A 13,335-nucleotide genomic window follows, 5' to 3' on the forward strand; every position below is an offset into this window, starting at 1 on the left:
TTTGGCCCGTCTATCACCAACATAGGCCAATCAGCTAACCAGTATTTTCGCCCCTACCCAAAATTACTTCAACGGAAGGTTTCCAGATGGATATGCGGAGCAAATCCATCTGGCGGAGTCAGGTTAACAGATTCCTAATTATATTCATGTCCAGGTTTTAAATGGGTTGTTCTTGCTTTAGGATTGCCTTATTCAGCACCTGTAACCCCAATAAACTCCTCTGTCTCCACCACCACCACCAGTTTCCAATGTTAAACTTGTACTACAATTAGCTCTGACCTTTAACTAGGCCATTCCAACAGATTTACATGGTTTAATCCCAAACCGTTATATTACTGTGGACTTCACCCTTTCCATGTACCTAATAACTCTATACCAGCTTAGTGTAATATATATATAAATAACACCAAATACATTGTTGCTTTCGATATTAATGTGAAGAAAAGCAGAACATTTTAAGCCTGTAATGCTGCATGGTTACAAAGACTCAACTAAGGAATCTTTAATAAAGATGACAGAATGTGTCATAAACTAAACCATCTTTAATAAATTATGAAAATGCTTAATGATTGGAGCTCTAAAACACATGACATTCAGGTTGAAGGGAAAATAATGAATAAGGATTAAAGGTGCAGGTGCTCAGCTTTTATTTCTAGACGTATTTAAAACCTTCAGAGTTGATAAAGAGCTGCCTGAACAGGTGTGATCAATTTCTGCATCACTCCATTAATTAAGGAAATAAAATGTCCGTAGTTTGTTTTAAGTGAGCCATTTGTATTTAGAAGCACTTGCCATAGGTACGAAAACAAGCCATTCTTCTATACTCTAATGGCTGTTGTAGATCTCTTTCAGTCAGTATGGGATTAGCTCAGAAAATAGAACTTTGATACATGGTGGTGTGAGGGAAAGACTACAGAAGAACACTTCATTTCATCTTGCAGTATTTAAAGCATCTCAATAAGGCTATAAAGCAGGAAAACAAGATTTTTTTTTTTGGTCAGGTGGAAATGGGTGAAAAAAAAACGAATCAACAGTTCATATGAAAACAAAGTAAAGATTCTAGCACAAAGACTTGATTTTACTGGAGAATTTAGTTTAATGTGCCAAGTCTGATGTAGAGTGCCTTGTGAAAGTATTTGGCCCAGATGCACTTTTCTAATTTGGCCACATATAGATATCATATAGATATCAAATTATAATATTTTGTGTAGTATCAACAACAAGTGGGAAACCATCATGAAGCCGAACAAAATGTATTGGATATTTTAAATGTTTTTAACAAGTAAAAAAATTAAAACTTAGGTGTACAAAACTATTCAGTTCCCTTGAGTTAATACTTTGTAGCTCCACCTTTTGCTACGATTAAACCTGAAGGTCGCTTGTGGTATAAATCAATTTTGCACATTGACAGATTTACATTTTTGGCCATTCTTCCCCCCAAAGCAGTTTGAGCTCAGTGAGGTTGGATGCGTTTGTAAACAGCATTTTTCAGTTATTTCCACAGATGCTCGTTTGGATCATTGTCTTGTTAGAAAATTAAATCTCTGCCCCAGTCTCAGCTTGTCAGGAGACTCCAACAGATTTTCTTTCAGAATGCCATTTTACTCCATCCATCTTCCCATCAATTTTAACCATCTTCCCTGCTGAACAAAAGCAGGCCAAAACCATGATGCTGCCACCACCGTGTTTGACAGCGAGGATGGTGTGTTCAGGGTGATGGACTGTCGCTTTTAAACCAAACATAACATTTTGTAATGTAACCAAAAAGTTTGATTTTGGTTTCATCTGATCAGAGCATCTCCTTCCACAAGGAAAACTATTATTTTCAAAATCATCTGCACTAGTGAGAACTGTACTCTAGAAACATGGTAATGTATTCCAATCTTCAATTTGAATTATATGTGAAAATAATAGCAGCAGTCCAAATTCAGTTAACACTCTGTTTGACTTTAATATTAATACTGTTGCTGGGATCAAGTGTTGCTGATGTAAAGGGAATACTCCCCTCTGAAGATACACCCCTCCAGCGGAGGTTTTAAAAGAGGTAACTTTCTGTTCAACTCCCTATTTTGCCGGTCGCTCTGTGCCTCGCAGGGCTAGTCTAAGTGCTTCCAGCTGAAGGCTATGCTAAGTAGCAACCAAATCCCTCCGGAGAAGTCTGCACTTGCTGGGCCGAGTCAGACTGCCTTTTTCCTGTGATTCAGAGGGAGCTGAATGCAGTGTTTTATTTCTTCCTGTGATTCAAACCGAGTTGAATAGTCAGAAAAGAGCTAAACCAGCTCTGCTAACCTCAATCTGACCGCCGAACAACAGGGCCCCCAATTGCTGTTCACCAAAGGAGAACAGCCAGTAGTCACTGAAGCCGCCAGACCCATCCTACCTGAGACGGAAAGACAGAGCAGCCCCAAGGAGCTGCTGCTGGAGGCTGCGGCTACAAGCAAACCATGGTAGCTTAAAGGGGAGACGTCTTGTGCTACAGTGAGTTATAAAATTAACCCCCTTGTAAAGTCGCCTCTTATTATTGCATCGAATTGATCCAAGATCTCTTTGAGAGCTGCTGTTGGATGAATGGACTGGACAGCAGACGGGGCCTGCAGAAAAAAGGACTGAGCCGAAGGCCTTCACTCCACCGAACCAAAACACTAAGATCATCCTTACCCCCTTTCCATCTGATGCACAATAAGTGCTCTGCTTGGGTGAACTAGGTAGAATAGATAGTCATGTTGGTGTTTTTTTAAAATAAGCTTTCTGATTCAACTGCTGATGGTTTTGAGAGTTTTTACTGAATGCTAATGCTTACTACATAGACTGAACGGGTCATGTGTAGCTGAAGCCAACTGCTGCAGTGGACTGGCTAGCATTGAAGCTCTAGCGACTTCATTCTGAACACGTTATGGAGGCTACATCGTGAGCTAATCCTTTCTTTGTTTGTATTTTGAGTAGTGCTTAGTGTTTGCTTAGTTATTAGTTATAATACTGAGTGATTGTAGCTAATAAAGGTACCATTGTATTTTAACTCGCAGTCCTTTGTGTTTATTTAAACAGTGAATGATTAATCACTCAGGCTTGATTCACTCTCCTTTCAGCAGCATCCGAAGGAACGGAGACACATTTAGTTGGTTGGTGATTAATAACGTTGCTGATGGCCATAGTCTAAATTACACAATTGGTGAAAGACAACTGAATTTTTAACAGCCAGATTCAGGAGTCCAACCTTTTAGGTAAGAGACCAAAAACCCTGGTCAGTAACTAAATTGCAGTTATAATCATACAACTGATAACGATCAATTGGTTTACCTTTGATTTACATTACCTATTAATTAACTATAACTTCTTAGCTGGGGGGAAAAATAGTTTTCCCGTTGCTTGGTCTTGTTGATTAAGGTTAATTATCAGCTCTGTGAGGTTTCTGGCTTAGTTCTTTGTGTAATTTTGTGTTATTTACAGACACACAATAGGCTTGATAAATGCTTGATTACTTCTGGTTTATTTTCTCTGTAAAACTAAAATTGAAACAACAAAATAATAGAAAAAACATGCAATCATTCTCCGTTTCACAGCACTCTTCTCCTCCCTTTTGAAACTCAGACTTTGGGGCGCTGCATTTTTCAGCTGCGGATGATTTTACCACACTGCTGCTTATTTACACATTTTCTTGTTCATTTGTTTATTTTGTTATCACTATGTCAAATGCACGTGGCATTTGTAGTTCCGGTTCAAGCGAACTGTCGATGATGGAAGAGAAGACCTCATGCGAAGTAGTCAGGACCCAAGGACCAAACAATTTGTTGCAATTTCACGGGAGGTGGGTGTCAATGTATTCATGCTTTGTTTTACCATTTACTAATGAAAAATGAGGAAGAATATGAAGATTATTTATTTTACTGCTGGATTTTCTTTTTATATTTGAAAATATAGCGGGACAAATCTTTTCTTTTCCTCTTAGAATCGTTCCAACTTTTCCCCCCGCATACGGTGCCATTGCCAGTGTGGGACATGAATTTTTGTCCCTTATTTTCATAAATGTTACACATCTGTCACACTCACATGAATATCAAAGCTAGCAAGATCGCTTAATAAAATTGTTGAGACCTAAGTGGATCCAGCCAATACTACACCATATCCTCATAAGGGCAGGAGTCCCAGTGTTCTGTCCTGGCTATTTTCCAAATTATGCTGAAATTAGGTGGACACACTGAATTTTGAAGAATGACGTAGCCAGGGAAACTTTGTTTTAGAAACACATTTACCTTCTTGCACATATATATGTAAAACCTGTTTTACACATATCTTTGAGGACATCGAGAAACTGCTATAAAAAATGGACCACCCACCCTCCCCTTGCCCTTCAGACTCTGTCATCATCTCAGGCTCTCCCTGAGCCTGCTTCCAGGCAGGTGAACACACCCTATCAGCAGAGAGCAACCTTTGAAAGCAGGGGTGGTGTGTCAAGGTTTGGAAGGATTCCCAAATGGATGTTTTTCAAGGCAAACCTGGCAGATGGTGAGGCAACAGAGAAATCGCATTTGCTGGTCACATTTTCAGATTAATATATTGAGATTCTCAATTTCCTTTATTATGATGCATTTCCCTCAAGTTCTGAGGAATACAGAAATGATAGCGATCTGAACCAAATATTCAATCACTATGATATGGACGGTTGAAACAAAACACTCCCCATTTATATTAGACAAGTACACAGACTGAAGCAGGGAAGATGGTGAGAGAGGGAGAGAAAAAGGGAGCTGCAGACCAGGATGATGCCTTCCACTGCAAAACTAAAGCAGAGGAAAGCAGCAAGAAAAAAAGAGGGAAGAAGAGAGAGGGAAGAAAACAATATGCATGGAGAATCATTGAAATGTGAGATCCAAGATGGACTCAAATGACAAAGTTTCACCCAAGGCTATACTAAAATGAAATGTTCTCAGCCCAGGCTGCACTGTGCCATTGGATGATTATTCCAGTAGATTTATAATTTCAACTGTGGGTATAGTATATTAGTAACAATATTAGAATATAGAACTACTACTTATAATATCATATAATAGTAGCATAAATTGGCTTTCTCTTAACATCTAAAATTCTGATGGGCTATATGAGAGGGGAAAGGAGAAACTGTGGCTTTAAATGTAGTATGGGTAGGAGAGATGATTCTTTTCTTTGATGTGAGCTGATTTACAGCCATACTGTAAATCAAATCCCTACTGTGCATTATAATGTATGAACAGCATGTATGATCTGTGTAGCAGCTGACTGATGATGCCATGCAGGTAAGATGGACTGAGATCTTGGATTGCCTTATGGTCAGGAAGGGGCTTCTATACATTAAATCACAGTTAAGCGGCAGATGGTGCAGAAGCTCACAAGGTAACCGAGTCAAAGGGTCAGGAATATTTCCGCTCACCAGATGAAGGTGAGAATCAAATTTATAAATGATCTATTACAACTCTTCTTAATCATATGAGCATCATCTGGGCTCACATCAGCTAAATTATATCACATCATTTCTACTCCAAATTTAACTTTTGACATCACTACACAAAACTGTATTTTAATACAGCCCATAATGCCACACATGACTAAAAAAAGAAAAAGAAAATGAATCCATGTAGGGCAACTAAACTACATTGCAGATATTTATAGATAAATATCAAAAATTCTAAAAGAAATCTGCTTAAAAGGACAATCAGTGGATAGAAGGAGAAAATATTCCACATTTAGTTTAGTTTAGTTTTTTTTTTTTTTTTACTTCAAGTCACCAAATGCAATCAATGTGTCAAATTTCGTCTCCCATGCACTGCAAACTACCGTATTTTCACGACCATAAGGCGCACCGGACTAAAAGGCGCACTCTCAGTTATGTGTCCCATTTCTGTATTTAACACACACATAAGGCGCACCGGACTATAGGGCGCGTTTTTTATATACAGGTACCTGTCCTCTACTACCTTTAAATAGCTCTACTGCGTATTTAAAAATACAGCGGGGGCAAAACTGAGTATGACTGTGCTTTATTCATGTGAGACGGACACATCGCAGATGACACAGCGCTGTGATCACTCCTAAATTAACTTAAAATCCTGAAACCTGCTGACGGAATATGTTCGCTTTTATTGCCGGTATCCTGGTGCCTGCAGCTAAAATTATTTAGATGAAAAACACCTGCCAGCAGCCGCGGTGAACCCCAGGCTGCCCAGCCTAGAGGCTGCTGATGAAGAGATTTCTGCTGTCAGCGCACCGCTGGTATGTGGGGGTCTTAGCGCCTCCGACAGAAATAGATAATCTGGATGAACTGACTGCAATTATTAAGTTTTCAGGTGGACTTTCTCACTTAAAAACATATTAAAACTACTTTATTCCCACTGATCACAGCAAATATAGCTGCAAGATTTAGATTATTTAGATGAAAAAACACCTGCCAGCCACCGCGATGAAGAGGAGGAGACGCGCCGGGGCTGCTGTTGAATTAAGTTTTCAGGGAGAAAAATACAGCGGGAGCAAAACTGAGTATGATTGTGCTTTATTCATGTATTTATTACAAAGTATTAATCAAACCCCTCAAAGTCATCATCCTCTGTTTCTGAATAAAACAGCTGCGCTAAATCAGACATGCCAGTTTCCCCTTCTGAGCTGTCAGTCACTTTCCGTGCAGCGCAGCTCCTCAGAAATAATGCCGGCTTTTGCGAAAGCTTGAACAACAGAGCCAGCAGACACAGTCCATCTACAATCCATCCGCAAACTGTGGCGTAATCTGCCCGGCGCTGCCTTCTTATCCTGAAACTGTGGTCTCCGTCGGTCATCCATCGCTCCCACGCCGCTCGCAGCCTTACTTCGAACGGCTGCTTCACATCGATGTCGAGCGGTTGAAGCTCCTTTGTCAGACCCCCGGGATAACGGCGAGCACAGCGTTCATTTGATTCACCTTTTTTTCACATCGGCTGTGAGATGGGCACGCAGCGATGGTGATGCGTGGAAAAAACCACCTAGTCTTCTCACATACACCTGCCTCAGCCACGCATCCATCCAGCCTTTTCCATTTGCGTTAATATCATATGTCATCAGAGCGCTGTCTGTCTCGCTGGCAGCTCCCAGATCAGCTTCTCTGATTGGTTGATGCGGCGCGTCCAGCAGAAAAACTTCAATTTTTCCATCTCGAGCAGCAGCAGCGTGTTGGCGGTGCGTCAGATGCTTAAACGCTCCCGACGCGCTGCACCAAAATGCGCTACGGGACCTTTTGCTGCACCTATATGCGCGTCAACCATTGACTTTGCATGTAAACACGCTGCTTCTGCTGCACCTGCTGGGTCCGGTTCACACCGATGTCGAGCAGCGTTAATTTGTTTCCCCATGTTTTTCACATCAGCTGTGAGATGGGCACGCATGGAGTTACATATTAACAGCGATGGTGAGGGGTGGAAAAAAAACACCTGGTCTCCTTACATTCAGCCACTCTTTCATCATCTCCTCAATGAGGTGGTCTCAAAAGTCGCAGTTACAACACACATAAGGCGCACCGCACCATAGGGCGCACCGCACATTTTGAGGAAAAAAAAGACGTTTAAGTGCGCCTTATAGTCGTGAAAATACGGTATACAGCCCTCCACTGTGTCTTCTCTAGTCTAATCCAATGTGGTGCAGAGCCCAGAGGAGCTCCAAGGTTAACAGTTAAAACTGTTTCAATGTTTGTTTTTGGTCATCCAGATATTTCTCAGGAGATATTTTCTACAATGTGTGAGAACTGTTTGTTGCTTATGGTGGCACATCTGTGTATCTACATAAATGTCTTAATATGTGAGGTTTTGTTACCCGTTGCAATGTGACTCCTATATATTAAATTTTTTCTGCAGCATCTGGTGGCACATGGAGTCACGTACCCCTGTGCGTGTGTATATTAGGGGTCATTAGTTTATCCAATTCTGAGGTTTAGCGTTCAGAAATAGCTTGAACGGCGTAGTTGCCAGATCTGCTCAGGTGGTCACATCTGTCCTGATCCTGAGGATGCCAGAGACATTACATTATATTATTGGCTGAGCCTTGCCATGATGACGTAAAGCATTTTGTTTGGTCTGGATAATAGAGCATGCTGGTGCTGAGATGGGACCATATTAACTGATGGATATAAAGACTGAAAAGATCTGTGAACTAACTGACTGCAAGACCCTGGTGTAAACAGTCAGCCCCTAATAGGGCTGAAACAATTAATCAGATTAATCATAATGCATGACTTTTTATGAAACAGGTGAATTACCGTTTGTCCGATTGGCTTTACTATACTCTGACATCATCAGCAGGGGCAATATATGATGCTTGATACTAGGTACAAAATTGTTTAAATTGAAGACTTTCCCGCTGAGCAGAATTTTTATGTCAGGCAGTTAATTGTGTTGCTGCCAGGTCAAGATATTTTCAAGACATTTTTTCAGATTTATCTCATACAATCCGTTCAATACTGGTAGAAGAATGTTTAGTACGTTAGAGGACTTGTAACGCTATTTAGCCAAATTATTCATTAAAGGCATAATAGTTTTCAAAGTGTTACAGGTCACCATGAGCTGCTGTATTGCCCTGCTTTATAGTGTATTTGATAGGAAATGTTTGACTCAGTGATCAGTGAAACTCAAAGGAGCCTAATTTTTTTTCACACAGAGGACATTAGATGAAAAGCTTTTAGTCACACCATAGACTCACAAATCCGGTCAAATCCAGCCAATCCATCTGACGAATCCCTCGAGTTACCGTCCACAGAGAACAAGATTACGCTGTACCCTCACTGGGTAGAGTGTAGAGTGTAAAAAAAATAAATTGATTATGACCCAAATTAACCAAAATGACCTCTGATTGGATTAGTATCTTCCAGTCCTCTTTGAATTCTGCTCATTGTCTCTTTTGCTTAGATAACTTTTTCTGATTCCCCAGCATTTCTCTACAAATGAATGCAAGTGTGGGACGCAACATTAGCTGGCTTCATCTTACGTTCTGTTTTTCTACACATTATTCTCCATTCTAGTCTTCCATATATAATCTAATTAATAATAACCCACAGGAACACAGTGGCTTTGTATTTTAGATATGGAGAGGACGCTGGGAGATTACATTTAATCCAGCTACGCTTGGCAAAGGTGACCTTTCTACAGGATGGTTTCATTTTTGTTGCGAGTGATGCAACTGGATTAGCGAATTATTGCAGGGGATCATGAAAGTTATCTGTAAATCCTTGTTTAAGGTAATTGTTTATTCTTATTATTTATTTTTAGGCCTTGAAGAGTAAATAAATCTCAGTTTATCTCCTTTCTTGTCCTCTTAAAAGAAACAGGTCAGATTAGGGAAATCTGACCTAATCTAATCTATCTACAAATATCTACAAACATTGAGAGAGAGAAATACTCAGAGAAGATAGTTTCTGTCACTATAAATGTTTTGCACCTGCTTCTGAGGTGACATCTCCTGTCTAAGGCAACCCTATGCTTGATGTTAGACTAAAAGAGCAGGTTGAATACTGAGAAAGCCCATCAGTGACTTGTCTGATCAGAAACATGTCTGCGTCCTTCCTTCACTTCATTGAGAGTCAGGAAGTTAAGAGGATCCTCAGCTATATAGACATGAACAATTCCTATTTGTATGGCATGCACAAGGCCATTTTATCTGCAGACGTACTGGCTTGCAGTCATCATGTCATCTCTAAGATGTGTTACTGTCAGAATCTCCATAGCAACAAACAAACATCCAATGCTGTGGTCCATTCACGTTGTACCACTTGAAGTAATCAGAATACACCATCAGTGGCGCAACAAAAAAAAAAAAAAAAAAAACAACTTAGGCTTTCCAAATTAGTTCTGGAAAGCCTAAGACAACTAGCCAATAAAAAAGAAAAAGAAAAAAAAAAGACTAAGAAAACAGATGTTATGTTTTGATAAAAAGGTTAATTATTTCACCATTGAAATTAATTTAATGTAGTAAGGAGTTTGGAGCAATACTTAACTTGGTCCCTTTTGCAGGTTGAAATGACTTTACAAAAAATAACCTAAATAAATTTTAATTATCCAAACAGGATCAAATATTGTATTAACATAAACTATCTCCAATACTTGGTTAATCCCCTTCCTTAAGTTGCCTCTTGTTTGGTTTCATTAAGCTTTAGAAAAAGCCAGTTTTGTCCTGGTTTTAACTAATCTGAGCCAAAAAATTTTTAAGTCAATCATAAAATATATGAGGTGCCCATAATGCCCACAATGAATAAAAAGATTCCCTTAGGAACAGTAGCCATGTTTCTATTAAAGTGAAATGCGAATTTTAAGAGCACCCAAAAAAAAAAGGAAAATGCAAATTTGTGATGTTTCTATTTGGTTTGGAACAAATTAACAAACTGCAAAGCGTATTGCGGTCCTATTTCGTTGTCCATATTAAGTTATGCATAACTGTAATAAACAGGAAGTAGCGGGTGAAATCTAGCACTGATCAGTAATGGAGGAACGTTTTAATGAATGTGTTGCAATCAGGGAAGTCGTTCTTACATTAACTTTGAGTACAGATTAGGCACCTGAATGTGAAGTCTTCTGGAAGACTTTTTGCCCATCATAAAAAAGATCTCAGTTGTAATTTGGGAGCAGTGAGATTGATATACTGTAGATCTTATTTTTTCATAAAAGCAAAAACACACTTCAAACATACGTAAAAAGGCAGTTCTTTTCCAATTTTTCAGTTTCCATCAGGCTTTTCTGATGGGATATTTCAAAATGCACATTAGAAAAGCTGATGGAGATCCACCTACTAACACAGAGGGCAATGCTGTAAAATCAACCTAACAAAAGAACCAAAATTTGCAGAAGTCCACATTGACTAACAAAAGGTTTAGTTTAGTCTGCTTTCCATCCCAACCACAGTACAGAGATGGCCCTGACTAAGGTGTTCATTGACATCTGTATAAATTCAGACTCTGGAATAACCACAGTGCTTATATTATTGGATCTCGGTGCAGCTTTTGATAATGTTGATAACTTGATTTTATTGGAGCATCTGGAAAACTGGGTTGGCCTTTCTGGTACTGCAATGGACTGGTTTATATCCTACCTGAAGAAGAGGGACTTCTATGTCAGTTGGGAACTTTACATAAGAAACCAGAAAAATCCCATGTGGGATTCCTCAAGGCTCCATTTTGGGGCCCCTGCCTATTCAACATCAACATGCTCCCCAGATGACACACAGCTTTACATCACAATGTCACCAGGTGCCTATGAACCCAACAGAGTGTTGGCTAGCTCCTAGAACAGTTCAATACATGGCTATGCCATCATTAACCCCAATTGAATAAAAGCAAAACAGAGGTAAAAATCTTCAGACTAAAGGAGAAGAGATCCATAATTAGCTCTTAGCTTCAGCTACTACAGCTAGAAACCAGTGATTTTGGCTCAAATCTTGGTGTCATGATGGACTCAGACCGGAACCTTAAAGGAATAGTACACCCAAAACATGATTAGCCTTCATTTTCTACTCACCCCTATGCTGAACAACACTCTGGAGTACTTTTTTGATATCTCAAATGCATCTGGAGATCTGGGAGGCTTCTTGCTTTCTGCTGACATTCAAATAATGGAGGTGCCCAGCGCCCGAGGCAGAAAGGTCCATAAAAGTCTACAAAAAACGTGTCAATATTCCTCCATACTGGTCGTCCAATGTATTCCAAGTGTCCTGAGTGGGTAGCATCCAGAATTTACTCGAAACAAAGTCATTTAGAATGTTTTTAGAGCATAAACAGTAGTGTATAGGATTTCCTGAAAGCGCGCACATGCGCGTTCACGAGCCTACGGAAGCCGGCAGACCAAACCAGATGAAAGTGCGCATTCAGCGTCTGCTCTGCAAATAATGCAAGTGTAGAAGAAGAAATGTGCCGTTTACCTGTGCAAAGAAAGAAACAACGAAAGAAAAATGTCTGAGGACTTCAGTGTTGAGGAAGAGCATGAGTTCTTTGCCGAGTTGAATGCGCTGGTTTGGTCTGCCGGCTTCCGTAGCGTCGTGAACGCGCATGTGCGCGCTTTCAGGAAATCCTATACACTACTGTTTATGCTCTAAAAACATTCTAAATGACTTTGTTTCGAGTAAATTCTGGACGCTACCCACTCAGGACACTTGGAATACATTGGACGAGCAGCATGGAGGAATATTGACACGTTTTTTGTGGACTTTTATGGACCTTTCTGCCTCGGGCACCATAGACCTCCATTATTTGAATGTCAGCAGACAGCAAGAAGCCTCCCAGATCTCCAGATGCATTTGAGATATCAAAAAAGTACTCCAGAGTGTTGTTCAGCATGGGGGTGAGTAGAAAATGAAGGCTAATCATGTTTTGGGTGTACTATTCCTTTAAGATTTGTTGTCAGTGTATTAACAACCCAGACCACTCAGGTCTTCTAGTTCAAGTCTAAACTGTACATCCAGAACTAGAACCAAACATGGAGAAGCAGCATTTGGTTCCTATGCTGTACTTACCTGCACAAACTCCCAGAAGACTGTAAAAGTGCTCAAAGCCTGAGTTCTTTTAAAGGAGAATTCCGGTTTTTAACACTTTTAGCCCATTTTCTGTAGTGTCCAGGATGAAATCGAATGATCGACACCAAAATTTTGACAATTGGTCCTGTCTCTGCTTTTTGGCTCATTTAGAATCCACCCCTGGCTGCTTCAGAACGGCTTCCATAGTGCATGTCCGATAATGTCCTTAAAACAACCTTAAACGTTCTTTTTTTTAAATATGCTACTCACCGGGTCGTCAGCGCTGTTCAATGACGTTCCAAAAAAAGTTTTGTAAAGAAAAAACGTTCCTGTAGTGTTTTATTTAGCATTTTGTAAATCCCATTGAGTTCTGTTGGAATAGTCAATATTCCCCTGCCACCGGAAACGGAAATGGGGCCTGTTTACACAGTTGTAGTCTTTTCGCTTCACTCTGTGTACTCCGACGTCGAGGTGCTAACGTCTCTGTTAAACACTTTAAAAAACTCTGAAAATGGAATACGAAAGGTGGATTCTTGATTCTCGACGTCGGAGTACACAGAGTGAAGCGAAAAGACTACAACTGTGTAAACAGGCCCCATTTCCGATTTCAGATTTATTACATGCAAAAACCTGTCTTTTATGAAAAGGTCAGTTATGACTTCATTAGGAAATGTGAAAATAGAGACAAAATTAAAGGAAATATGAAAGGTCAAGTGGAAAACTCAAGCAAAGGTAGACAAATATAAACTGGCTTTTACAGCGCCATGAAAAAAATCATACCACTGTTTTTCATGTTTTGTTTTAAAATGATATATATTTATTGATTCAAGCATAAAAAGTGGTGGTGCATGT

The 13,335-nt window shown here is 39.8% G+C and overlaps 1 protein-coding gene across 2 annotated transcripts in view; it reads right to left on the reverse strand.

The window, feature by feature from the left end:
• Positions 1-13,335, reverse strand: part of polrmt (polymerase (RNA) mitochondrial (DNA directed)) — a 78,934-nt gene that overhangs the window by 21,243 nt on the left and 44,356 nt on the right. The window lies entirely within an intron of this gene.

The sequence above is a fragment of the Cyprinodon tularosa genome, unplaced genomic scaffold (assembly GCF_016077235.1).
Source record: "Cyprinodon tularosa strain WSP-4 unplaced genomic scaffold, ASM1607723v1 ctg164, whole genome shotgun sequence".
NCBI classification, from domain to species: Eukaryota; Metazoa; Chordata; class Actinopteri; order Cyprinodontiformes; family Cyprinodontidae; genus Cyprinodon; species Cyprinodon tularosa.